The sequence below is a fragment of the Plectropomus leopardus genome, chromosome 23 (genome assembly GCF_026936395.1).
Source record: "Plectropomus leopardus strain MGB_pleo_1.0 chromosome 23, ASM2693639v1, whole genome shotgun sequence".
Classification (NCBI taxonomy): domain Eukaryota; kingdom Metazoa; phylum Chordata; class Actinopteri; order Perciformes; family Serranidae; genus Plectropomus; species Plectropomus leopardus.
This window is the reverse complement of record NC_142198.1, coordinates 3,373,709-3,401,556: the sequence shown is the minus strand read 5'-3', so window position 1 is coordinate 3,401,556 and position 27,848 is coordinate 3,373,709. Positions and strand designations below refer to the sequence as shown.

The following is a 27,848-nucleotide window of genomic DNA, read 5'->3' as shown; positions in this document are numbered from 1 at the left end:
CAGATGCAACATTTCCAACATCAGTGATCTTCTCTTTTTTCTTCTCTCGCCTTGAACCCCTCCGTCTCCCCTTGTAAATCATTTTTCACATCTTTCTACTCAGTATGACAGAGACCAGCAGATTCTGAAAATGCCTACCTCCTATGGAGTTCAATACCTTTGACAGAATGTGTTTTGTCTGCTTTTGATTACATATAGAGTGATGGGAGGTTTCCCAACAGGACCTCCACAGGCAATTCCAAGTTCGCTCAGTTTGTTTGATATTTTATGTATGCAGTTCTGTGATGAGTTGTTTATGAAAATGTTTATGAAAAAATTCAGCGTTTGGGCTTTAGCATCTGTCTATTTCCACACATCTGCCCCCCTAGACTAACAACACAACCCTAGGCCAGAAAGAAGATACTGGTCCCTGAGCAAAAGGTCTGCTGCTACATTAAAAACAACAGTACTCCTTTCCATGTTAATAAGTCTCAGATTGGGGAAGTAGGGAAAGTTGTTGAGGTCACCGGTGTGAAGGAAGAGGGCCTCTGGGTTTGCTGTGAAACAGAGACTTATGTTTCCTAACTGGGAATGTTGGAGAGAAGAGGGTAGTCCTGTGTATGTGTGTTTGCGAGAGGAGGCTGATAAATGGGGGATGTTGGGGGTGGATGGGGGGGCAGTAGCAGTAGTCCTGCGAGTCTGTAATAAATTTAGCTGACTGTTGTTTGAGAGCCCATACTGTGTAGTATGCACCTCACTGTTTAAGTGTTGTAAATTTAAAGAGCACCTGAAGCTACTGTATAGTATATGCCTCTGGGCAGGCAGGACAGTTTCCTTAGTTTTATACTCCATAGGCTGGGGTGCGCCAACACATATTCATTCAACCCAAGGCCCAGTCTACACGTGCATGAGTATTTCTAAAAATGCATTTTTCATTTTTTCCAGTTTCAAGAAAGTTCCTGTCCACACCAACAGTATTTAAAAAAAATCTCTGTCCACATCAAAACACAAACGCAGGCTGTTAAGTGATGTTAAGTGCCTGCCAAAGCAACAGGTGGCAATATGACCTCTACTATAGGTCACATTGGCCAATCAGAGACATGAAGTCATTACTGGAAAAGGCACAACAACAACAGCAACAGCAACAGCAACAGCAACAGCAACAGCAACAGCAACAACAACAACAACAACGGCGGCACATAACAGGAGAGAATCGTATGTGTCGACCACTCCTCAGGGCTGGCACATCTAGAGAATGACGGCTTGCCGTTTTTTTTCCGCATGCCGCATGCAGTTGTCAGCAGAATTAGACAGTGAAAAAGGTGTTTTGACAATTATAGTGACTCTATACCACCTTTTATCACGGTTTTAATGTCTTTCATTCACAGAGATGAGGAAATACAATATTATCTAACTTTTCCTGCTTCCATTTCAAAATAAAAGCCTTCAATGCAAGAGCTTGCACAACTTCATAAATGAGTATGAATGAGTAATGAATATGTACACATAAATGTGAAGAAGCTCCATTTTCAGTGACCTAAAAATATGTTTGTGTGTGGAAGAAAGGCCAAAATACACAGAAAAAGCTACGTTTCTAAAAAATACCTATACACCTGTGGACTAGGCCTTTGTGACCAAACTAAACTGATGTTTAAATAGAGGCTTAAATTTCTTATGTTTAAACTAGTTTTACACTTTCCTGCAACATGATTTAGAGTTAAACTATGATTAAATCTGGTTAAAAAAAAAGTATCATTGTTGGTGCAACCCAGACTTAGTTCGCGCAAAAGACTAAATCAGGACCAGGTATTTTTTTAATACCATCTGTACTTCTGTAATACAGAGTATCAAAATATACCAGAAGCTTGAACTGAACGTTTACGTAATCTTTGATCTGATATCTGATTTAAAAGAGTACTTTAAGCGATATATTATTGTAATTTCCTGAAGTGTATTTTCCTACTGTATAAGAGAAAGATTAAAAAAGAAACTAGTTAAAAGTGAGTATTGAGTATTGGGTATTCTTGCCACGTTAATGTCTACATCTTTTTGATGCAATGCCCACAAATGTGTCGCACAGCTTTTCTGTTATAATTTTTTTTTTTTCAGACTTGACAAAGCTGCTTCAAAGCTACATATGATATTATACAGCTGTTTTAACATATTACACAACACTTCCCATGTGAGGTCAGATAAAGGGCACCATAAAACATGATTTTGTTGATGTTATTTTCCATTTTGGCAAATTCTTGAACAGCTTTTTGTGTTTGGACAACATTAGACATGAAATTCATATGAGAAGTTGGGATTATATTGTTCACTTTCTTTAAGAAGCATTTAAATTTTGCATGGAAAATATCTATGACGCAATCAGCAGAGTCAGTTGTTGGGATAAAGAGAAATCTTTCCCATCGAGTTTAACTTCATGAATTTGTGCTGTTGACGTATGTTCTATAAACACTTTCGAGTGCTGACCTTTAAAGGGATGACGAGTCTAAAACAGAGAAAGCCATCATGGTTTATTAGCTGTGTTGCACCATCCACTTTTATAAAACACCATGATGTAGTACAAACAGTGCTAGACAAAATAGACATGGATTCAGGACAATTATGAGTCATGGCACACAGGCGTCTTTTAAACAAACTCCAGTTCAAACAAGCTTGGAGAACTGATGTTCCTGACTAGTTAGTGTGTTGGAAATTAGCTTACAAGCTCCAGTAGTTTGCCAACTAACCCTGCAAATAGTCACTATGGCAACATTCTCATTAGAACACTAACTTCTAAATTCATATTTTCCAATCCAATCTTTCAGCCCAAAAGTTGTATTTCTGTATTTCAAAATCAGATTTGACACCAGAAGAAAATGTTGGCAATGTATGTATAATCTTCACAGAGACATGATTAACCCCTAACATTCTGAATTAAGCTGTTGCACTGGATGAGCAGACCTTGTTGGGAGCCATAAGGACACAAGACTTTGATGCAAATTCAAAAAAATGCAACGTAGGAACTGAATGATGCCACCAGCAGCAACATGCCCAAGCAACCGGACGCAATTTTTCATTTAAGCTGCTGATTTTGATCAACTCATCCGTCAACTCCAAAGATGTAGCAGGATCAAGGACAAATGTAATTAAACCTATTTGTGTGTGTGTGTGTGTGTGTGTGTGTGCACATCTCTCTTGTTCAGTCAGCCAGTATTACTTCTCCTTTGGTGCTCATGGTTTCAGTACAATAAACTCAAAGACTGAACTGAAAAGAATCTTACCAAGCTAACCATGTTCGTAACATGTCTATATTGACAAAAGTTCAAACATTTATATTTGTATGTGTTATCTAAGCAGCTTACTAACATTATCTCCAGCAGTGAGCCAACAACACGGTTTTATACATCCAAAAAACTCTATAAATAAAAATGAACTGCATGGTTACCAGGGCTCTAACTGAGAAAGGCCTTATTTGTCAAAATGTGTCACTGCACTGGCAAGTAAAAGGGACTGGGCTTCTAATTGGGACTAAGCTTGTCTGTTAATTTTTGCAGTATGTTAGGTATGCATCTTTTACATATGCATCTTTTACATATCATATTAACATTTCTAAAGTAACTTGATAAATGAGATGGCTTTGTCATCAGTAGGTGGAGGAGTGTGTGTCTCTAAGCAAGGTGCCTGCCAAGCTGCAGACCATCGGTTGAGCAACCGTTTCCTATTTTTCCAGCAGGGATAGTGTCATGAAAAGTGGTTGTTATTTATGGAGACATTGCTTGGTTTCCAGCAGAGCATGTGCTCCTAAAACTGGGTATTTTAAGCCAAAAACGACCTTTTCCTAAATATAACCAAGTGGATTTGCCCCTGAACCTAATCACAGCTCTGTTGAAATGAAAAGTTTCAATATATCTGTGACAAAATACAAATGTGTCCATGGTAGTCACAACAACCACCACCCCAGCAGCGAGTGTGCAACTTACTTTCAGTTTTTCAGACTATGCACAACAGAAACCCACAAAATGTAAAGAAAATTATATTCTCACACCTATTTTCATCATCAAACAGAGAAACATGATTGTTAACTAACTTTCTTGCGGAAGACTAACGGGACTCAACTGCCATCATAAAGAAAAACTTCATTTAAACTTGATAGAAACAAAATAAACACCATGTATAGCATTTTGAAGAATATCATAGTGTTGAATGCCAAAAGAACGGCCCAAAAAGTCAACATTTAAAATTCTGAAAAAAGTCATACTATAGTATGTGGAGAAAATGGTCAAAAAATGAATTGTTCAAAATGTCAAAAAAAGTCATAGTATAGAATTTTGAACATTTAGTGGGGCGGCATAGCTTACCTATTGTTCATTTTGTGATAAGAGCAAATTTGGTACAAATATAGCTTTATGTACTTAGAAGAAATCTGGATATCGGGCCACTGCAGATTGGTGTTCACAAGACCATGGCTTCCATTTTACATAATGACTGCCTGGTGTTACTGGTATATAGCATTTTAGCTACCCCCAAGCTGCAAATATTAATTAAATACAAATTAAAGTGAAATTACAATGTAAGGCAATAATAAATTAAAGAAAATGAAACAAAATGATGAAATTGCCTCCACATGTTGTAGTAATAACTGGATTCAACTGCATATTAACATAGGCCATGTAACAATGCTCATTATGAATGCTGACATCAAGAAAATGTTAGTATTCTACATATTAATCTGTATGTTGCTTATGTACTTTAAATGACAATAATTATGACAATAATAACAATAATAAACATCCACAACTCAGACTCACTCTCATCTAAAAATAAACTCAAAGCCCATCTTTTCTCTTCAATACCTGTTTCCCACTGCCTCCCCAAATCTGAGCTTTCATATCCCCTGACTTTTGCTTTTGCCTTTTGTTCTTGTATCGCTATCAGTTCTCATTATTTTGTATTCTCTATTTTGCATCTGTATGTTTTTCGTTCTGCATTTCATGTGAAGCATCTTTGAGTTCTTAAAAAAGCACTATTTAAGTTAAGTATTAACTATTTAAGTCTATCTATCTGTCATTATTGTTGTTATAATTATTATTGTTATTAGGCATTATTTTACTGGTATTAGATGCTAACTGCCAACTGCATTTAGGTGGAACAATATAACAATAGAAAATATCATGACAAAGTCACACTCATCTCAAAATAATAACAATGTCTCTCAATGGCAAATATTAATTCACAGTTCCATCTAAAATAGGTCATTCTGTCAGCTACAAATATCTATCAGAAATGACTACTTCCTTCACAGATGTAGTTAAATGTGGAGTAGATAAACCTGATAGTTGGCGTAGGTCATTCTGTCAGCTACAAAAAATCTATCAGAATGGACTTTGTCCTGTATAAATGTGGTTGAATGTGGCTTAGGTCAATCTGTCAGGTGTAATAGATCATTTTGTCCATTACAAAAATATATCAGAATTTAAAACTTCCTGTATAAATGTCGGTAAATGTGGGGTAGGTCATTATAGGTGGCGTAAGTCATTTTGATAGGTAGCTTAGGTCATTCTGTCAGGTACGAATATCATCCGAATGGACGACTTCCTGTATAAATGTAGTAAAATGAGGCGTAGGTTATTCTGATAGGTACCATAGGTCATTTTGTCAGCTACAAATGTCAATCAGAATGTAGTATTTATTGTATAAATGCATTTAAATGTAGCGTAGGTCATTCTGATAGGTTCAGTAGGTCATTCTATCAGTTACAAATGTCTCTCACAATGCACTATTTCCTGTATAAATATAGTGAACTTTGGCGTAGGTCATTCTGTTCATTCAGTAGTAATCTACTTATGTACTAATCTACAGTACCTAACACTGTCATTTATTCAAGCATCGTAACAAAGCACCATAATCTGAACACAACAATAAAGACATGTAAAAATGGCATGTAAAACTTCCAAAAGTGTTCAGGTGACATTTTAAAGAATGACTGATAGAATAGATGCAAAGCCAGTCAGTGAGGTGGCTGGTCTTCAGTGGTGTTACTGGTATTAGGTGCTAACTGCCAACTGAAGAATACAGTGAGAGCTCACAGCTTATATACCCACAGGTGATCTCGGTCCTTTAATACTCAAAATAGAAATGCTTCAAATTGAATGGGGGTGTCTGTAAACATGCAAATAAAGTGCATACATCAATAACACATAAATAACTGGGCCATTACATAAACATCTGTGCCACATTTGCTCTGGTATCCAACATCTGACTAACAAATGTCAGGAAGCAGCTCAGCTACACAACAGTCCCTAAGTAATGGCTTTGCTATGAACTCTGCATATCTACACATTGTTCTGCTTGTTGGGAGTTGGAAGGAATCAGATATCAGTTTATTCTAAGCTGGAAACACACTACACCTGAATTCACATCACGTGCAGCGTGTCCTCTCATCCTGCCAAACAAAGAAATTTATGCTTATAATTATCGGTTCTATTTATTGGCCAAAAATTTTATTATCGGAATTATCGGTATGACGTCACAAGTCCTATTATTGGGCACAATATGATGAAAATACAATATAGTGAAATGACCAATTCACAAAGTCCACAGAATTTTTAGTGAGTATTTTATCTGCTTCTCAGGGTTACTAGGATCTAGATTATGTCCATTATTGTGTATGGATCCAATGGGATAGGTAGGTTTAACCAACCGCTGGCAGCCATTTTGAAAAATGGTTGCTGCGGCAACCAGGGTCAGAGTTTGTGATGGCCAAGTATCTAGATTTGTTTCTAATGTATCCAGAATCATGTATACCAAATTTGGTGCTTTTATCACAAACTGAACAATGATATATTGAGCTATGCCGTCCCAAGAAAATGGAAATATGTGAATTTATACTTGTATTCACTTAGAAAAACAAAATTACACTTCACACTCTCACACACACCCAGCTGAAATTCAAACCAGGGGGGACTAAGGCCTTTTTCCCCTGCTGTGACATGGCTCACACTGGGCAACCTCACTCGACTGCCCTGTTTTTATGACAGCTTGACGTTTTGAGGTTAACTGGTGTTTAATGATCATGACCAGCCTTTAACACACGTTCACTAAAAACATTTTAACAAGTCCCTGCACGCCTGTCTCCCAGCATCCATCAGTGCTCCACAGTCCCCAGTGCTGGGGCACACAGTATAAATACCATGTGTGGGTCACTATCACAAGGTTGGTGCAACATTGCTGTGCTGTGAACAATATGTGGGCAGGGGTGCATGACAGTCTGGCAGCTTTATTAGGTTATCTATGCAGATAAAGCTTTCATTCACTCACAGGCACACACTGACCTCGAGAAAATGTGTCTCCAGCACATGATAACCCTTTATTTTAGAATAATCAATAGGTTTTTTAACAAGGCTGCAAAAACATTAGAATTAAAAACATGAGGCTGGCAATATATATCTATATTCCTCTTATTGTCAGTAATTCTCATGAAAAGCCCAACAACTGAAGCTCGATACTTTCTGGCTTCCCTCTGTAGCTCTCAGCTACAAGCCCATTGGTTCCAGCAAGGGGCATTTCTATGATTTTAGGACATTGGGAGCTTAGCCCAGACTTCTCTCTGGGGATCTTGGCTAAATTTCCAGGGGACACAATGTTTTTGATGAACAAGTTCAATTTTAATGTTTTTTAATGTTGTTGTTGTTTTGTTTTGTTTTTATTAAAAAATGAATTCTTATACCTTAATGCACCATTTTGAACTGTTTATTTCATTTCCAGAATTATCATGATGTTTTATGATTATAAAACATTATGATTATGATGTTATAAATTTGAGTATTTGTTAGTAATTACTATTGAGAAAACAACCAAAATGCTATCATTAAAATTGCATTTGCCAGAGCCAGAAAAAACTTAAATATATCAATTTGTGTTAACAGTTGTGGCTTGTAACTAAGTGCATTAATGAAGTGCTAACATATTGAAAGGTTGTTAGATCCAGGGCATTTTATCATTATTAGGCCTATTCTTATTTCTGAAACATATATGGCCTATATTTTTAGATCGGGTGCTATTTATGAAACATTCAGGGCTGAAGCCATGAATGCCCACACCTAACAACGCCATTGGTTCCAACTGAAGATGTGACAATGATCGTGTCACATTTTGCAAGCAGTGTGTTACATTAATACTTTAACCTTCTGGTTTTAGATGGGACATTAGAACGTAAGGTGTTTGGAGTTGTCTTCATACGCCGAGGGGTGTTACAAGCATCTGTGTTTGACGACCTTGGGATGATCTGGCAAGTGGCCCTACGTAATTTGAGTTTGAGGACTTTGGTTTACAACCTCAATGATCTTTGACTTGTCATGTTTCTTGCCCTGCCTGCATTGTTTTAGCAATGTCACCACATTCCATGAGCTTGCAATTAACACAGTGTTATTATTACTGAAAGAAATAAAAAGCCAACCAAGTTCACCTGGCAACCTATTAGGGACCAGATTACGCCCACGGGCAGTAAGTTGTGTCTCACTGCTCATAGACTCTGGTTATACCCCTCCGTTTCACCAAATGTCTTCTCTTAATGATGTCCGCATACATCACAGTATCACTGTGTATCTGCTGATTCTAAGACCTCAGTGATGCACACCATGTACAAAATTGCAAGTATTTATGAGAGATATGTAAAATATCTTTAAAAAAATTAAATGAAAACTACATAACTGTAACAGACAAAAAAGCAATTTGATGGTAGTAATAGAAAGCTACTATAGCTACTGCCTTTGTATCCTCTGAAAAGGACCTGTATCATCCTGTTCCACTTTAGTGAATGACCTTACATTTGTTAAATTGTTTCTTAGTTCATGACCGTTTCACATTCAGCTATGATGTTTTATGTTAAAAAGCAAAAATCATGTTGAGAGCAAGAGAGCCTTTTTCCAAAAGAGAAAAAAAAAGTTTCATTGATAATGCTAATGTATTAAGGCTGGATTTCAGATTAATTTCAGAAATACAGAAACTAAAACTTGATCAGGGGTTGAAATAACTTCTTTCACACCTAAATTAGGTTCAATAGAGCATCAGTCTTTAGTTTGAAAGATTCCTCTTGACAAAACAGTCTCAACGCAAGGTCCACTCTCCAGCTCTAATAAAATCTCTAAGGAATTCTCTTTTATGTTGGCTCCAGGCGTGGCTTTGAAGTTGTTCTTAAAAGGAATAGGTAATACAGGAAGTGGAGAAATACACTTCTTCACTTTCTTACAAAGAGTTAGATGAATAAATTGATAACATTTTAATGCCTGTACTAAAAAATATGAAGCCTCAGCTAGCAACTGGTTAGCTTAGCTTAGCTTAGCACAAAGTGCTAGCCTGGCCCTGTCAGGATGTATAAAGGGAACTGGATACAGGGTTGGAGGTGGGGCCCTGTTCTCCACTATGAAAGTTGCTCAGTGGCGCATGAAGGCAAACATGTTTCATTGCCATGTATAAAATTATCTGGATGATTGGCACTGCCTCTGCATATAGCAAGCACACAAGAGACTTTTGCCTGCCAAGCCAGCTACTTCTATTTTAGCCCTTCTGCTGACATGAATATAAAAATTATTTACTCATGCAGCTCTACTTGACTTTTAAAATGTTGCTAGACTAAAGGAATCAAATTCTGATCGTGAAACAAGTTATCTTGCAGAGGTTGTGACGATTGAAAAAATTCATTTAGGGGCAAAAGGCATCATGTAACAGACTTGGAAGTTGTAGCCCAACTTCATTGTTTGGCAACAATGAAAACTGGCTTCAACTGGCTTCATACTACCACTACTACTACTATTACTACTACTTTCCACAAGTAATGCACCAGAAAAACCCACATAATCATCAGCCAGTAATATGTCTGTAACTCACATGTGAAGGCCACTGCATTGATGGAAGTAAAAAGGAAAGTGGTATCCAGAGCAAAAGTCCACACAAGGAAGCAGGTTGGGGTGATGGACGGGTCAAACAACACAGGACTTTGGCCTAGGAGGCCAGTGTTTGTGTCGCTGTAAATGAAACCAAGTTAAGTTATTTTGGGATACATCGCCACTTCATAATGTTATATTAAAAACGTAACATTAGGCTAAGTAGCTCAAGTTTTGAGTACAAAAGGAAAATAATAAAATTTAATGTATGAAGGGTAGTTCTGGATTGCTTCGATGATTTATGCTATGAGCTTGTGGCTGTACAGTGAGAGGATCCAATGCTACAATCTTGATTTCGCAGAATTCATTTGAGATATCATTTTTGAGTATAGCATAGAATTAAAGATACTGAGAGTGCTGCAATGCGAGTCTGCACTGTGTTTTAACAGAAAAGGCTTTTTGCATGTACACTTAGTAAGTTAGATTTGTTTGATTGCTGTATGGTTTACACAGCATTTGTTGCACTGGTTAGCTGGTCTGTTTTTTTTTTCAGGTCAAAATGGTATGAAACCTGACTGTGTTCTCGCGTTTAAATGCCCTGTGGCACGTCTACTAATGATGGAGAGGCACTGTTCCCGTGGCTGGGGGCTCTAGCAAAATACATAACTGAAGCTCCTTTTCCACTGTACAAAAAATGGTAACACCACCTGATATCTTCTCTTTTTGTTTTTACAGTCAGCATTCACACCCACCTCACATGACTCTGCAGTAGTCACGGGTATTTCGTGGTTCTGGCTCCAACAACACAAAGTCCGGGTAAACACGCTAATTTTAGCCTCTTGACCAACAAGAGGCAATTGAGCACCACCACTAAATGACATTCCTCTTCGCTTAAACATCACAAAGGTGACAAACTAAAAAAATTACACAAATACACAAGAAAAAGCCTTGTACACAGCTCTGCTCTACTGGCAATGGGAAAGCAGTCTACAGCTTATTTTTAGTAGGTTTAACTATGCTTAAAAAATCATCATGCATGCACTAATTTTGGTGGAAAAGGGGTATGGGGGCTAAGCTGCATACACAACACACAGACATGAGATTAAAAAGCAAGCAGACCCTTTTCACTGTCCAAAATTTGGATTGTCAAAAAAGCACGAGTGTCGCTGATACCATTCAGGAAGTCAACATTCCCAATAGGACCCTGAAACTGACACTAGCGCTTTCCTGTGACACAGAGAAATCTCTTCTGTTTAAAAGGTCTATAAGCATATTTCCCAAAATGTTTAACCACTCTAGAGACTTGTAGGCTACAACTTTTAAATCTCATTTCTGTGTGTGCTGAAATTTAAGATTGGAAAAACTTGATCAGCAGTGAAGGACTCTAACACAATTTGTGATTCATGGGCTAAAATATGCGACAGCACCAGAGTGGCAGTTTTAATTAGCTTAATCTGTTATGAAAGCTGTGTTAGGGTAGCTGCAAAGTACATTAGCAGTAACATTAGCTGCTCTTTTATAGCACTTACTGCAGCTTTGATTGGTGATTAGATTCTCACCATATTACTTATCAGATTACACAACTAGTGAAGACTCGGGTGAGCTCAAGCCAACAGTGGTAAGCGGAGAGGTAACTGGGCTCACACTTTATTGAAGCACAATAAATTCATAGTCACTGCCTCAGGGCTTTGGCGGTGTTTCCTGACTGTACAGACATATCAGTAAATCATCGGTTGTTGGTGCTGAGGGAGGGGCCGCTCCTCATCCCTCCAAAGTGTATTTCACTCGTCTTGAGCGTCTGATGTTGAGATTTGAGAGTTCCCACAAGCTTCACTACATAAAGTATCTCCATGGACTGACAATACCAGAAACACAGAGCTGTCAGGACTGCCTCTCTTATCAAGTCTCATGACAGCAAAACTGGAACTGGAGACAGAGTTGGTTATCTAACTGCAAAAAAAGCTGCATTTTAACTAGAATAAATCATTTTCAACAATATGAAACTGAATGCTTGAAACTTTTATTTAAAAAAAAATCATGATAATTTAACCCTCTTAAACCTGAGCAGATGGGTTTGATTTCTTTCTAAAAGACGGTGGGAAAGCCAATGATAAACCTGACAAGAAATGTCGCAAAAAAATTGCAAGAAATTATTTAAAGGTGACAAGAAAGTAAAGTACTAAAAGTTAGTTTTTAAAAAGGGGGTAGGATTATTAGAAAATTACCCTGTCATTGTCATCATCAGCATTATCATACTGCAACACAACATGTACTGTTACTGTCGCCATATCATCGTCATCATCATCACAGGTACTTGACAACCAAGACAGTGGCCTCCCTCTGCTATTAGTGCTTAAAGTATGAATGGAGGCAGGAATTAGGGAATCTTTATGCATATCCCGTGATATTAGACTTAACTGATTCTTCCCTTTGCTTGTCATACTTCCCCCTCATGACACTGTTATTCCTCCACACTCAAGGGCATTGATTTGGTTTCAATTAAACTGGAAATTGAATAAATAATCCAGCCAGAGCTACCATCACAAACTGGTATGACCAGCTAAACCATCAAAAAATTGCGTGCGCAAAAACACACCTTAAGCTGATCAAGCTGGGGGTTTTTTTCAGCATGGGGTTTGTTTTTAATATTTAAAGAGAGTTCTCCAGTACAGGCAGGATATATTTTAATGTGTGAATGAATTGTTAATGAAGAGGTGTTTTATGGGACATTTTTGTTTATAGTGAAATCATGCAACTGAACGCTAGAATTTCCAGTCTGGTGCTGAAGGAATCTTTAAAAAGAAGAATGACTTGTTCTTAGGGATTTCATGGGGAAACGATCAATAACATGCACCTGCAGTGAAGTGGTCATACTTCATCACAGGACGCAGCAGTCTGCCATTACACTCTCTTCACTGCACACCCACAATGATCTGCTGCTGTTTAGGCGCTGCAGATTCCTGCTGATAATTCAAAGCTTGGCTCTTGAGCTGATATGTTTCCCAGAAGTTTGGGGCACGATGAAGGTTTCAGATTCCAATCGAGACCCTCAGGGATTTTAAAAGTTTCCCACGCAGAGTCCAGAACTCCTAGTAAGTCACATCTGAGTGTCAAGAGAACATATACCGAGTGTGATGGAGGAGTTTGGACAGAGACTGTGCATCTCCTTTAAATGATGTTCATATGCAGCACAAATCATTTCTTTGGGAAAAGTAACATTTGCCCAAGTTTGTGTTTATTCTGTGCATATGAGATGGATTTGGAGAGCTGCCCTGGATTCATGAAGCTTCTGGATGTTATTTCACCTGATTCCTCTCCCCATCTCAACAACTCTGGTTCACCTTTTTTTTTTAATAATATCTATCTAATGCTGAGACTGTGGTTCAAATAGGTCCAGGTCATTTTCTAGTGATAAGAGGATATGGAAGTCAGGATGTGCCAAGACAGGGAGAGAGCCTGAACTAAAATATTTCGGAACAAAGGACAACGGAAAATAGGACAGAGGTGTAGAATGTTTAGATGCCAAGTTTTTAAGGAAAATTACAGTTTGTTGCAACTTTGGTCCAATTTTTGCACTATTGGACCACAATTCTACTGGTTATGACAACACTGTACTCAAATTAAGGCTCTGCTGAGACCAGGGAGCACGGTTTGATTGCTATAAAGATGTATGGCTATGGAAAATAAAATAACATAAAATAACACAAATGTCTTGACATGTAACAAAGTAGATGACTTAATAAATGATTTCAAAATGATCCAGGAAGAGGAACTTTTAAATTTGCCATGTGTAAAAGCTGCATATAAATGCAGTCCATACAGTTAATTTTACATTAATATCAAAAAGTATGTTAGTGAGGCACATTAAAGTACTTTGGGGAACAAGTAGAATAATGGTTTAAGAATTTAATGTAAAAATTTAAAACTAAAAAATAAAGGAGACAGGCACTAACAAATACTTATAAACAAAGACATGTAAAAGTATATGAATAGTGTGTGAATTAAATTTTATAAACAGTTGCTCGATTTACTTTCCTTGCATGGTATTTTGGTATTTTGGTATCAACAGTCGGCAGTCCTTATTGCAGGGCCCTAAAAAGCTCCTCCTTAACAATTTTTAGAAGAGTATCAAATATGCTTGTGAAGCCTTAAGATTCTTATAATCAGCAAACAGCACTGGAGAATTTGAGCGTAACATCCTGAAGTCCACACATATTATGAATTAAAATTCATAAACAATTGCTCAATTTACTTTCCTTGCATGGTATTTTACTTGCCCTATCAGCAATCAGCAGTCCTTATTGCAGGACCCTAAAAAGCTATTCCTTAACAGTTTTTGGAAGAGTATCAAATATGCTTGTGAAGTTTTAAGATTCTTATAATCAGCAAACAACACTGGAGAATTTGAGCGTAACATCCTGAAGTCCACACATATTATAACCATTTTATCCAACGCTTTTTTATGCAATCCAAAAGTGAAAACTCTACTTCTTTATTTTGTGCTGACTTTCTACTTTTGTCATTAATAAACTTCCATACAGATTGTTCTCATACTAATACAGAACCAGCTACCTTTATAATACCAGGCTCTTTCTCCATTTTCCTTCCACTGTCTAAATAAACCTAAAGGCAGACAGTATTGTACTCTAGTCTCCCAGCTGTTCTGCCTCATTTCTTAATGCACTGTATATCTGCCTTCAATAATCTGCTGGACTTAATGTACGTCCTTTAAGCAGGGGCAACATAAACATTCTTTATGGAACTATTCAAAAACAACAGAGGGTTTAAAGGGTGTTTGGGCTGTTTGTGTTTTGCATGCCAAGTGTCCAGAGGGAGTGTACGGGATCTCTGCACTGATATTCTTCTCCCCCTCCCCACTTCACCGTCTCCCACTCCCACAGCAACAGCTACGTTTGATCTAGTGTGTATGTGTGAGTGTGCAGGGTAACACCAGCGCTGTTGCTGTGGACAGTGTCCAACAACACCTAGCCTTGTATCACTGCTTGCTAAGCTGCCTGCTGTCATGATGGGACACAATCAGCTGTGGCTGAAGCTCTCAGGCTGAATTCAACCCCTCATCCTGTTTATGACACGGGATATTATCTGGGGAAAAGTTCTGTTCTGTCCCACGCAGCGGCCACAGTTTCCATTAGTATGTGTTGGAATAAAATATGTTGGAATAATGGAGTGGTACTTTCAAAGGTTATGTTAACATGAACGAATATTTATATTAGTGTTCTTAACACAGCCTTCAGATGCTCTTAGTCCAAACCATAGACTGACATCCAAATTACGATACTACTAAAATTTGATATGTTTTTTTTTTTTTGTTGTTATTGTTTTAAGTAAAGAAAAAACAGACGGATAGATTAAATTTTGTACCGACATAAAATGCCATAACAGGAAGAATCTTAATGACTTTGTGGAGGGAGTGGAAGTTAGATCTGGGCAGTATCGCAGTATTACAGTAAACCGGGGTATTTAGAAATCCTGAAGGTATGTTTTTCAATACTGTCATATATATAGACGATCCTCATTCTATTAAACTTACTGTATGTAGCGCACAGCATGTACCACCAGACCTCAGTCTCCTGTTTCTATTGGTGGAACAGGCAGCCGAGCTGAAACACACTGCCACACCATGTGGTGGAGAAAGAAGTTACAGGACTGTAAAAAGCTGGTGGCCAGCAGGCAGAGAGACACCATGGGAAATACAAGCCATGTTTTTTAATTCAAACTTGGTGAATTTACGATTTATTTCAACCAAACCCGGAGCTGGAGGGGAGCAACAAACAAGCTACTGTATGTGGTTGCATGGTTTGGAGGACTTGTTGGAAGCATTCATATTGGTTTCAGGGTTAATACCCATTTTTATGGACAAATATTCAAACTTCTCCTTCTCAGATTTTTCAAGGACTCCAATTTTTTTTCTTGCCTGGTATTTTTCAAGTTTGAAAATTAATAAACTTGTGTGAGTGAGTTTGTGAGTTTGACCAGCAAGTCCTACATACTAAATCACAAAATACATTGCTAATCAGTAGGCGGGTTTCCATAAACCACATATCCAAATATGAAATATGCCTAATGGAAACACATCCGTTTCGAACAAACTTCCATTTATCACAAAAAAGTTTTTACGCTCGTATGAGGTGGTATATCAGGTGATTTGAAAAAGCCATATTTTGCAAAACTGCAATGGAAACACTGTTTTTTGGCTTTTCTAGGTCACATGATGCTATCGCTATGTGCTTGTCAGAAGGAACTGGCTCCCTCGGCATGATGCAGCAGGTTCTACAAGAGGTGTTATTAATTTTATTTTATTTTATTTTATTTGAATAGGGACCATATACAATATTAAACAAAAATGTTGCTATTTGATGCATTGCACCAGAGTTAGCTTTAAGCTAATTTACATCTGTAGTCCCTTGGCAGGTCACAATTAAAACCTCACAATAACAGTTTTGAATCCACAATTCCTCTGTGAAATCGTGGACTATCATCTCCCAGAAATCCCTCATATATGGCCGCTCCCATGTATAAGGGGCTCGCCTTTCCATTATCGCTCCATAACACGCCTACGTCGCCTTTTATTGAAAGTGATGATGGTTAGTTCGGTGACAGCATAGAAATAAAGCTGCTAATGTTTTGAAAATCCATCACCATGCCTCTTGGAATGTTATCACCAGAGAAGTCACAGAACATCACCATATGTCAGCAGTCATCTCGCAATTGTGTTTTAATTACATTTTGAAAATATTGCTCAAATTTTGAACAAATCTGAAATAGCATGTAGAAGCCTTTTCTGATCTGATGCCCCTATCAGTAGAATGAAATCACTGGTCTGTACCTTTCACAACCATTACAAACCTGTGCTTCTACATCTAAAGAGCATAAACTACTAAGACTGCCCCACTTTAAAGACCAAAATGAGTTCCCATCGCTAATATAAATCTGGAAACACAGTCCTATTATTTGTATGGTATCAGCCAAAGAGGCTGGCATTCGCTCCACTCTATCAAGTCCCATTAGTCAATTCGAAGTTTTAAAATCTAATTAGGATAACTCTGGCAAGCTGACCTCATGCCTGTATCAACATTGTATTAGCGTTATTTATAGCTGAGCAGCTGCCTAAGGACAGAATTACCAGGCTCTCCTGAGAAACTCATACCATGATAAGACTCCAGCGCTATGTGCACTAATCTGCTGCCGCCCAAACATAAACCCTGCCACAAACAATTCTCCCTCACTGTGGATGGGCGCCAAACACCCATAAATCATGCTTCTAATCTCGGTTTTTCACTGGAGCGTCAGCCACTTCACATAAGAGGACGGGAGACCAAGGTCAGCTCCCAGGTTTGTTTTTTCAGCCTTTGTACCCCGCTCACTCCGCCCTCGCCGAACATCCAGGGAACGCTCAGTTCTGCACAGCACGAAACCCAGTTACACCCTGCTGACCCTCATTTAATGCTTCTCTGTGACCTGTTGACCTCCACTCATGTAACTCTCCATGCCATCACATCCAGTCGCAACATCAGACCTTGACACAATACACAGTAATCTAGGGTTACCATGGTGCACTGTGCTTTTAGTCCAATGCGTTCTGAGTGAGCCACTCAGGCCAATCAGGATGATAAGGATGTGTTGGCACACACATACATACACCTGTAGGCCAAGGTCCAAATATAATGATACTGACAGAACTTGTGTAAGTCGGTGTGTGTGTGTGTGTGTGTGTGTGTGTGTGTGTGTGGTCTGTTAGAAAGGGAAATGACCCTGTAAAAACCGGCAACACAACTATTGCCTCATTCCACACCACACAAAAAAACTACTAATACTCGCTAACATCTGTTTTTTTATGCAAAGGGAATGCTTACTATCGGCATTCACACCCGGGTCAAATGACTCTGCAGTAGACACTGGTTTTTATCGCCTCCAGCTTCGATCGGCATTGATGGGAACGCGACACCCGGGTAATGGCGGTAATTAGGGTTCCTTAACCAGTGAGATGCAATGACGCGCCGCCACTAATTACCCTCACTCTCCACCTAAGCAGTTAAAACAGTGATCCAAATACATCTGCACTGGGTTTGAAAGGTGGACTTAACAAGTGAGAGATAAAAAAGAGAAGAAATCACTGAAAAGTTTTCAAAGATCCCTGTTCCTGCTGTTGTCTATTGTTTACCTGTTCTCCTGCCTGTCTGTGACATCCCACCTCATAAATATCAAATGTTAATTAATTTTCAGAATTACAACCCTTTAAATACCAGGTTTCTGTAATGTTGCAGCCATACTTTTAAGAAAAAAAAAGCAAAACGTATTAAATTATTTTCAATATGCAAAGTTGATTTTTTACTAGGATATGTTAATGATAAGCAGCATGATTGTGACAGTGCACCTAGTGGAAACAGGATCTTCTCCATATGCTGAATATGGTAAAAATGACATCATCAGATGGAAAATAGTAAAAATGACAAATGCCAAGGCAATAGCTCAGAATGACACCCAGAAATAATACAATGCATGTTCTTATGCCTTGATGGCTGTGGGGTCAAAAATGTCAGTTTGAATGGGTTTTTATGATGCACTCTTTTTTGTGCACTCAATAGTATGAATGTAACAATTTTGTTTGCACTGTGTACTTTAAACTTATTGTAGGAGCTGAGCTAGAAATTCACAGATTAAACAAAAATACACAATCTTGCCTAAATGTATGCCATGTGCATAAACACAGCCAAAATGATAATGATGTACAATGGCAGTAATGCTTTCTATCTATCTAAATGAAGAGTGAAAGGTGTTTAAAATGAAAACAGTCAGTTTCTATCAAAATAAAACACATAAAATGAGCCTTTGTGACTAACTGTATTATTGTTATGCTACATTTGGTGTTTTGAATAAAAGGGGTATTGTTTTATTCATTTTTGCCAAAAAAGATTTGCTTAAAAAATAGTTGAAAGTAGAGTATAACATAGTTTTCACAGGTAACAGAGGGGGATTATATGCAACAGGGATCCCTGCTCGGGGATTAAAGAGGACAAGGTTAAAGAAAAATCATACAATACATTAACAGCTTAACCTCCAGGATGCCAGATTTTGGGCGTCTTGATGTAAAAGTCATGGATTCAGGTTTACACTGTTTGAGACTTCTAAGAATATACTGCTCCACCTAATCACTGACAAATACATTCAGATTGTTTCTCATCTCATATTGTTACATTTTTGCTTATATTTGCTTCAGTTGCAATACAATTGTTCATTCTATCAGGAGACTTGCAGCAGGCAGGTAGACAATGTCTTCAAGGTTTTGCGCTGTAGTCAAATGTGAAAATACAATCAAATGCTGAAGCGGGCTCTCTAATGAAGCTGGGCAGAGCAAAGAGTGTGAGAATGAATACATTTGAATAATATTTCTGCATTGCAGCTTCGGGGGCTTAGTGTGAGCAGCCCTTAGGTGGAAAGCACAGATTTATCACCAGGCCAAAACAACATCTGGTGCTGCTCTTTTCCCAGCCGTTTACTATTAATGATAGCGTCTTACCGGGAGAGCTCAGGAGAGACGCAGTAGCCAGACAGCGAGAGAAAATAAAAACAGGTAAGAAATACAATAGGAATAAACACAACAACTGCAATTTGGAGAATTCATATTGCAGGAAGGAGATTTTGAAAGTTTAACACAGACACTAAATAAAATGTGCAGCATTCTTTCTTCTGGCTCTGAGACATAACACAGAACAGCAAACAGTTAAATCTGACTCCACCTGAAGCAGCTCCAGCATTATAATGATTACACACTTTCACTATACACTTTCAAAGGTTCATCCTGTAAAAATCAAGGTTCTGCCCAGAACCTTTTGCTTCTGAGGAACCCTTATTTGGGAAAAAAAGGCTCTTTTTAAGTCAGAGAGTTCCATTAAGAACGTAAACCATATTTAGAGAGAGAGAGAGAGAGAGAGAAATAAGGAATATTGAAGGATTCGTCACAGAACCCCCTGGTGGATTTTAGACTAAGCCCTTAGAATTTGAAAGGGATCTTTATAGAATCCTTGAGTTTCAGATAAAACCTTTGGAATATAAACGGGTTCTTCATAAAATCCCTTGGGTGGGGTCTACATTAAACCCTTGGAATATGAAAGGATTCTCTGTAGAATTCCTTGGATGGGCTCTAGATTTAACCCTTGAAATATAAAAGAGTTCTCATCAGAATCCCCCGAGTGGGTTATAGATTAAGCCCTTGGAATATGAAAGGGTTCTCCATAGGATCCCTTGGATGGGTTCTTAGTGAAACCTTTCTAATGTAAAAGGGTTCTCTATAGAATCCCTTGAAGGGGTTTCTGATTAAAACCATGTAGTATAAAAAAAAAGGGTTCTCAGTAGAATCCCGACTGCTTTCTAGATTAAACCCCTGGAAAGGTTCTCGGTAGAATCCCTTCACTGGATTCTTGATTAACCCCTTGGAATATACGTAGATTGGTTCTCTGTTGAACCTCCTAGGTGCATTCTTGTGTACACCGTAAGCAGGTGGAAAGGTTCCGGACAGAACACCCAGAAAGTGTTTTGGGTGGAACCATTACACTATAGAAGGGTTCTCTGTAGGAGCTCTCATAAGGGGCTCCAGCTTGAACCTTTCACAGAGGGTGAGTTCTAGTTAGATCCCTCTGATAGGGTTCCATTTGGAACATTTACAAAAAGGCTCTATGAGGAACCAAAAAGGCTTCTCCTATGGTAACAATCTGAAGAACCTTATATAGGTCTAGTTATAGGAGTATATATTAATGCATCAAAACTAATAATACAGTAATATACTTGATATTGTAATACAGGATGGGTTTGATTTTTGATTTTGCTCTCTCTGTGTCTGCCGTGTCTTTGTGGATACTTGTGTTGGACATCACTCTCTCCTGGCTTTATATGCTGCTCTACCCACAATCCTTGATCTCTTTGACCCACGCTCACTATGGTCCACTTTGATGTCACATCCACACATCTTCCACATGTGACCATAAATATATGACGTTAGCATGCAGGTGAAGACAGCTTTCTTATTGTCAGGAGGTGAAGTTTTGGCACTTTGTTAGCCAGCCTCAGATGAAAATGTAAGATATTAAAGTATAAGTAAGTATTATCACTTTTCGCCATGTTTATGCATTTATGACATCAAGTAGGCAACTCGTGTTACAAAAATAACATTAACAATGCCAGTGTACTCGCCTGGCATGCTTTATAGTTAAAAGTTTGCTTGCTTGCTACAGCTAATAGATGCAGTCACTAAACTGTGCACCTACTAAAAGTAAATGATAGCTACTAGGAACAAAATAACAAAATATAGATTTTTTGACTATCAATTGTTGACACTGTTTCCATACTTTCAGCCATTTCTGCTGAAGCACACGAACGCAGCATAACCACCGGTGAATAAAAACTATATATTACATATAAAGTTATGGGTGCCTTATTGACTCAGATTTTTGTGGTTGTTTGATGTAATGGAAAGCATGTGCTTTCCATGCACATCCAGTGCAGACTGGGGGGTATCTGATTGATTTTCCATCTTTACTTTTTATCTCTGGACATTACATCGCAAATTATACTACCCTGGCTTCCTGTAGGCTGATCTCTCTGCAAATGCTTTATCTGTTTGACTCACTCTCCCACAGTCAGATCACAAACTTCCCAAAGTCACAGCAAATCGGAGAGATACAGGAGTTCCAAACCTAACTTTGGTGTACGCTGATCCAACCACCTTCATTGTATGGGACACGGTACACAGTTAAAGACAGCTTTCCAACTCTTTCTCTTCAGACTCAAGTAGAAGACGAGGTCAGTGTCAGTGAAGTATTTGCTTTCTCACTCACACATGAGAGAGGTATTTCACTTTGTGCTGTAGCCAAGGTTACCAGGCACGCATACACTCACACATACCACTAAATATTCTATACACAGATCCACCCAGCTATAACCTTTCACCAAACGACACTCAGCAGTCGCTCTAACTCTTCGCCCCCAGAGGGCTGAAGAGTGCTGAAAAATGTGAAGTGTGTTTTGGAAATGATTTAAATTACTCTGTATAAATAAAGGTTACAATAAAGTCAAATGTATTGTAATAAAAGACCTTGGACATGGTGTGTTCACCGCAGAGTGTTTGCACATGGACAGGGCCAAAGTGTATAGAAAAAGTTCCTCTCAGCTTGTACATCTAGCTTTCGGAACAGCTTGCCAGATCACTGACCCGGTGATGTCAGGGATTCCTCATCTGATAGAAAGATAAATAAAAAATGAAAGCAGTCCTTTCTTACTTCTAACTTTTGTCAAAGTTTTGTCAAAGCACCTACGAGAATCCAACAGCCCGTCTCTGTACAAGTAGCTCCGAAACTCCAAGAGAAAGTCTGAGCCAGTACTTGGTGTTCTGCAGCAGCTGAATCAGAATAAATAATACTCTGACTCCATTTAGCCTCCTCTATCCACCACATGGCCCAAACAAATTGCCAATAAGTCTACGCTAAAACCTTCATCGAATTAACAGATGCCTTGTTGAAAATGAAAACCATCCACAAACATACCCATCAGCACAGAGCATCACCCTGCCTCATTTACATAATAATCAACACCTCCATCTTTTTATGCAACTTTCTGAGCAATGATGAATCTTGTTCAGATTTCTGAAGAAACCAGACCGAGGGCCAAGCATATCCAATCACATCTTTCCTCCAGAACTAATCTGGGGTTTTTTGCATGCTGAATGAATTGTGTTTTTTTTCCCTTCCAGTAAATTCCCACAGATCCCCCAAGAGATAATTGGCAGAGAAGCTGTATTTATGACTACTTTTATTACACTAATAGTAGAGTTCCAGTTTATTGAGCCTCATGTTTGGAGAATTCTTCCAATCACTACTAGCAAGGCAGGAAGTAGTTAAAGTAGCTAAAGGTTCCAAGGAAAAATCTTTGTTTGGATCGATCGGCTATTTACTGCATATTTACATTAAGCATTTGGCAGACCCAACTGTTCAAAGTGATGTACAGATAACGCACAATCCAGCCAAGTGTAGATAAAGGATAAGGCACTGAAAGTCAATGCCAACAACCAGAGTTTCCAGTTCAAAGACCATTATTCAGCCCAGTCACCATAAAAAAAATGTTGGCATTGTGTATTTCTGCTAACCATGATTACATTACATTTGTACATTTCATACATATTATATCAACGTTTCTAAAGGGAGGTAGTATAACCCCTGATTTCCACCAGACCCGTGTGCGGTCCGGCTCTGCTCTGTCATGGCAGATGGAGCAAATAGATTGCACTATAGTCTGTTTCAATTTCCACTGGCTCCGCTGCGCTGTGTCCCAGCTCCAGCAGTCCTATTTTTGCCAGACGCCAGATCACTTAAATATAAATTCAGCCGAATTTAACACAGAGCAGACAGGAAATCAGACAGTGATACAACATAAAAATATCCGGTTACTTTTCAGAATAAAACACTCCGTGTTTATGTCTAATCATATTTCACTTAACTACATTAAAAAAATGTCAAAATGAGCGGATCCAGGCCTGGATTCAACAGGTCAGAGGTTTTCGGAGGTCATTACCGGCAACACAGACGAGGAGAAGCCAATTTAGAAGTAGAAATAATTTATGATACCACACATCCTTTTATAAGGACAACCACAGAAAGGAAATGGCGTGGAGCAACTTATTGGGAGTTATGGGAGTGAATTGACATCACTATAATTAATCCACGGACTGAATGGAGTTACTACTTTTTCTTCAGTAATGATATAATACGCGTTATTCTGTAATGGCCGTGAGAACTCCTTGGTCTGGCCACTCCAGCTGATACGGCGGTGCTGCGCCATGCCAGACTCAAAACGCAACTGGTGGGGATTGACTGATGACGGAGCACGGAGCAAAACCGCAGTGGAGCCGTAACGCAACACACATGCAACCGGTGGAGATCCGCCATAAGAGCTGGGGATAGTGCCTCGAAGAGCAGCCGTTTTTTTATTGGGACATTGCTGCATTCCGAGCAGGAATACTGTCAACAAAAGAGGTTGTTTCTTATTTAGACATCGCTTAGTTTCCAGTGGGGGTCAGTGCATCAAAAACAACTGATCTCATTAAGTCAATGCTGCATTTCCACCACGGAAAATACCATGAAAAGCGGACATTTTTTTTGTTTGTTTTTATCTAGACATTACTATGTTTCTAGTGGGCATAGTGCCATGAAATGTGCCAGATTTAAATTAAGACATTACTGGGTTTCTAGCAGGGATAGCGCCACAAAATACAGCTGTTTTCTATTATGACATTGCTGCAGGGAGAATACCATGAAACGCAGCCATTTTTTACTTTGCTGCAAAATTGCTGCATTTCCAATTATTAAAATAGTTGAAAGAAAAAGCACCTATGCCTCATATGTACAGTATCTATGAGATTCAGGACCACTAATTAATGATGAGAAGAAATTGCTGCCAATTAATTTTTTTTAAAAATCAACTAACTGTTTCAGTGGCACTTGTATATTTTCATATTTTTGGTTTGTGTGAAAAAAACTTAATTTGTGAAGTACTTATCTAATAAAAGTAGTGGAGTAAAAAGTACAATATTTTCCTCTTAAGTATAGTGGGGTAGAAGTGGAAAGTGGCATGAGATTTAGATAATCAAGTAACTTCAGATTTGCATTTAAGTCCAATATATGAGTAAACATACTTAATCACAGTTCAACTCTGGTCAGCAGAGAGACGCACAGTAACTGAAATTACAGTAACTGGGATCAATAGAATATAGTAGTATCCCTGAAATTTAATAAACCAGTCATTTTAAGTGATCTGAAACATCATCTAAATTTGATTACATGATATTAGTGAATTTTGAAAATATTCCTCAAATATAAAATGTATTTTTCTTTGTATTAGACAACGATATGTAGACTCCAAAATCAAGTCCTTTACTGGAGGTAAAAAATAACATGTGCTGTTCATTGACTACATACACCCACTGAGAAGACATGAGTATGCATAAATACAACCACTGAGGAGACTGCGTTGGCTGTGTTAATATCGAGAGCTTCACGTTATGCTGAACAGGCCTGTCCATTACCATCTGTGATCATACATATCTTTTCCCTGCTTGATATGTCATTTTTAGTGCTCCCAAGTCACTCCCAGCCAGGTGGTGAAGAATATTAATGGACCTAATATTGATTTACTGTCTATTACAGTATTTTCTTAAAGCTTTCCAACCATGCAAACCATGAAAAACTGAAGTACCTTTGGCACTGTCTTATCTTGTATTGACTGATTTCAGAGAACCAAAAACAACTCCAGCAGCTCATATTTTAAAGCTCTACGTGTTTACTCTCTTGGCCTGCAATGAAGCTTTTAGAGCCTGAGTAAACAAATATTTAATAATTTTTTCCTCTCCTTCTCCGTCATCATCCACGACATCGGCCTTGATGCAGGATTTTAAAAAATCTGCAGTGCATCATAGTTCACCAGGTTTTTTTAAAATAACTACACTGAGTATAAATGACTACAAAATATACATATACTGCCATGCAGTTGTATGTCTTTGCACACCAGTCAAGTTGCACTGACAGTTCACATCCATGGATGTGAAAACGTGGATGTATTACACAACAAAGATCTATACAATCAGCCCAGTTTCAAGGTGGACATAAAAGTTTTTTGAGTTATGGCCAAAAACATGTTGTATGAGGTCACCTCGACCTTGACCTTTGACCATCCACCGCCAGATTCTAATTACTTCATTCTTGAGTCCAAGTGAATGTTTGTGTCAAATTTGAAGTAATTTTCTCAAGGTGTTCCTGAGATATAGCTTTCACAAGAATGAAACAAATGTGCAGTCACTGTCACCTTGACCTTTGCCCACCAAGTTTTAATCAGTTCATCCTTAAGTCTACTTGTACATTTGTGCCAAAATTGAGGTAATCCCTTCAGGGTGTTCTTGAGATATTGCATTCACAAGAATGAGACAAATGTATGACCTTGACCTTTGACCACTAAGATCTAATCAATTAATTCTTGAGTCTACTCAAATGTTTGTGCCAAAGTTGGAAAAATTCCCAAAAGGTGTTCTTGAGATACCACGTTCACCAAAATGAGACTGATGAGGTCACAGTAACCTTGACCACTGACTTTTGTACTATTTAAATGTGTCCTTGAATGTGTCATAGCGAGGGGTATGAGGGTTCCACTATTAATATACTGTTCATAATTGAACTGATGCTGGTTCCAGTACCAGTACAGGAGGGTACTTTTTGGTACTTGCAGAAAACCATGAAGAACAAATGTTACAATGAAGAAATGTTACCATGAAGAACAAATGTTACAATGTTACATTTTTGTGTGCAAATTGGAAAAAAATTAAACCAGATTAAACCAGAGATAACAAGAACAGGTGTGCAGAACATTTTGGTCTACTTTGTAGCCCCTGCAGCTTTTTGAAAAGTAAAATGACATAGAAATGTCATTTTACTTTTCAAAAAGCTGGAAAAAAAAAAATTTCCAATTAGCACACAAAAATGTAACATTTGTTCTTCATGGTTTTCTGTTGCAACCTGATTGAATGCAGTCAGATTGGTTCCAACAAAGTGGATCTGGAAAATTAAACGCCAATGTGCTGGCAATTAATAATGTTGATTAATTTAGGTAAACATAGGAAGGCACAATTTTTTCTTTAATACACCTTTTAATCTTTGGGCTTGGGGGAATGTATCGAGTATTTTCAAGTCAAAAGGCTCTCGTCGAATTAAAGCCATTAGTCATTGGTGTTAAAGTCCATGTCAAGTTGCAAGTCTTTCTTATTTTGTTAAGGCAATTTTAAAGTCAAGAAATTTCTGAAGTCTGACTTGAGTCCAAGTCATGTGACTCCAGTACAGACCTTTGACAGACTTCTTCCCTTTTAGTTAAATGTATAAAGGTTTGCAGGGACAAGAAGTGTATTAACCAATAATTAATGTGAATTTTGCTGATGTCTCAAATGTTTAAATGTATAAATATTTTGGACGAAATACAAGCGCTGATTGTTCCTCTCTGCCTTATACTTTAAAAACCTGCAGTCATGTTTTTCTCTCCTTCACAAAATCTCCATATCTTTTGATTTATGAGCACAATAACATGGTCCTGCAGCATTCAAGAAATCATAAAAATGGGGATTTTTTAAATTTATGTCTGTGGGTTTTTTTCATCGGGAAAACTCCCCCCTGATGTAAGGGTGGAGGGGATGTTGAGCTGAGAGGTTTGGACACTTTGTGGTAGTGGGTTTGTTTTGTAAAGTCTGCTCTTCAGACAGCGGGGCTGCAGCTGGTCCTGAGTCACACAGTAGGTCATTAGGTTGACACATGAAAAAGGAGTTGGAGTGAGCTCTTATCTTCTCCCCGGGTGGGATTCAGAATACCTCCTAGATCCAGTCAGAGTCAAAGTAACCGGAAATCTGGCCTCTTAATGGACTAGAATTTAAACATCTCACTGTTTACAATAGACAACAGTAGTCTTATAATGAAAAGATGTTAATTGTCAGTTCACTTTTACATGTGACGATTATCAGGAACCAAAAAAGCTTAAGGTAGAGTGGTTGCAGTGGTACCACTTTGTGTTCTGACTGGCCATTTAACTGCAAAAGCATGCAAAAAGGCCATTTGGGGCACAGAACAGCAAAAATAACAAAAACAATACAAAAGTGGCAAATTTGCACATACCTTATTCTTTCACTGTTATTATTTTGTGTGTAGATTACTGTGGGGTTTTTTTTTTCACTGGGTTTTGGGTGCTTTGGGTGTTTTTTACATCTAACTTGGTGAATAAAAAAATTATTTGGACCAAACCTGAGCTGGTGATTGTTGGAACAGTGGGCTTACTAGCTAGATTATTAGCAAGAGTAACCAAGATGGTTTGGGTGAGTTTTCTTTCATTTGTTGAGTTTGAATTAAGTGTTTTATGATGAGTTTAGGAGGCAATTAAGTCTCGCCAGTCTTCCATAACCGAGAA

General features: G+C 38.2%; 1 protein-coding gene across 1 annotated transcript in view; it reads right to left on the bottom strand.

The window, feature by feature from the left end:
• rce1a (Ras converting CAAX endopeptidase 1a) overlaps positions 1–27,848 on the bottom strand; it is a 205,418-nt gene that overhangs the window by 53,617 nt on the left and 123,953 nt on the right. The window lies entirely within an intron of this gene.